At 36.1% G+C, this 1,711-nt stretch overlaps 1 pseudogene; it reads left to right on the plus strand.

The window, feature by feature from the left end:
* On the plus strand, window positions 1-1,291 carry LOC132603569 (PR5-like receptor kinase; annotated as a pseudogene).
* The last annotated feature ends 420 nt before the right edge of the window (window positions 1,292-1,711 follow it).

Raw genomic sequence — 1,711 nt, forward strand, 5'->3', positions numbered from 1 at the left:
AGGAAGAAACAGAATTGGACTGAAGATTGCAATAGGTGATTTTTGTTCACCTTGATTTATCTTATTATCTTCCTCTTCTCAAGAAAATTCCAATAAGCATTTCTTCTTGCAGCAGTTGGTGCAGCTGCATTTACATAAAAATATTTTATGTGATGTTGATCACTGGCCTCAAATACCTTCTTTTCTTCGTGTGTCCATTTACAGGATTAATATCTGCGGTTGGAGCTGCACTAGCTGTAACCTGCTGCTTGATGTGCTGCTTCCGATTTATAAGAAAAGAAAAAAGAAGACATCAAAACAGAAGATCATAATGTTGAGGCCTTCTTGAGGCAGTATGGATCCCTAGCGTTAACGACATATAGCTATTCAGGCATTAAGAAAATGACAAATTCCTTTAAAGAGAAACTTGGAGAAGGCGGTTATGGAGGGGTCTACAAAGGTAACCTTAATGACCATCCTATTACTGTGAAGATCTTAAAAGAGACCAAGGGGAATAGAGAAGAATTCATTAACCAAGTTGCAAGCATCAGTCGAACTTCTCATGTCAACGTTGTAACTCTGTTGGGATTTTGTTTGAATCGTCAGAAAAAAGCTCTTATTTATGAATTTATGCCAAATGGATCTCTTGATAAACACATATACACAGAAGATCCTATCATCGGATGGGAAATGTTATACAAAATTGCACTCGGGATAGCTCGAGGACTAGAATATTTGCATAGAGGGTGCAACTCACGAATTTTGCATTTTGACATAAAGCCTCACAATATTCTTCTAGACGAGGAATTTTGTCCTAAGATTTCTGATTTCGGTTTAGCTAAACTATGTAATAGAAAAGAGAGCATAATATCCACACTTGAATCCTGAGGAACCATTGGTTACATAGCTCCAGAGGTCTTCTTTAGAAATTTTGGAGGAGTGTCACACAAATATGATGTTTATAGTTATGGAATGATGGTTCTCGAAATGGTTGGAGGAAGAAAGAACTATAGTGCTGAAAGAGGCCATCACAGTGAAATATATTTCCCACATTGGGCTTATCAACGAATTTTGCTAGATGAAGACCTAAATATAAGAGATATGATGACCAATGAAGAAGAAGAGATTGCAAAGAAAATGATATTAGTTGGTTTGTGGTGCATCCAAATAGATCCCTTGCAAAGTCCATCCATCATTAAGGTAATTGAAATGTTTGAAAGTAGCTTGGGGGCCTTTCAAATCCCACCAAAACCTTTTATATGTTCTTCTTCATGATCAGAAGGATCGTCATTGAACACTTTGGAGCAACCAACAAAGCCATTCTTATTTTCTACTTTGAGTTCGACGCTAGAGTCTACAACCTCAACAATTGTATAATTTGCTGAAGGAGTTTTTGGATAATATTTTTGTTTAACAATCAAATATTCTTGAAAGTTATAAATATGTGGCGAATTCTACTTAAAGGTGAAAACTTGTATTTATTTTTTAGCTGTTTAACTTTTGCATGAGAGAAAAGAGGAGAAGGGGATTTTGTAGTCTGTCTTGAGGCTTAGTTTAATTTATTAATTGATGTATAATGCTAATTCTTGACTTGGAGAAGGAACTAATGACAGACTACTTCTGAACTACCCTAAGAACAGAATACCTCCTTTTTACATTATGCTTGCATCCTCTGCCTCCTTTTTCTCTGTCACACGATTCCTCTATGAATTTCGGCTAGAAAATCTTTCTG

The sequence above is a fragment of the Lycium barbarum genome, chromosome 7 (genome assembly GCF_019175385.1).
Source record: "Lycium barbarum isolate Lr01 chromosome 7, ASM1917538v2, whole genome shotgun sequence".
Classification (NCBI taxonomy): Eukaryota; Viridiplantae; Streptophyta; class Magnoliopsida; order Solanales; family Solanaceae; genus Lycium; species Lycium barbarum.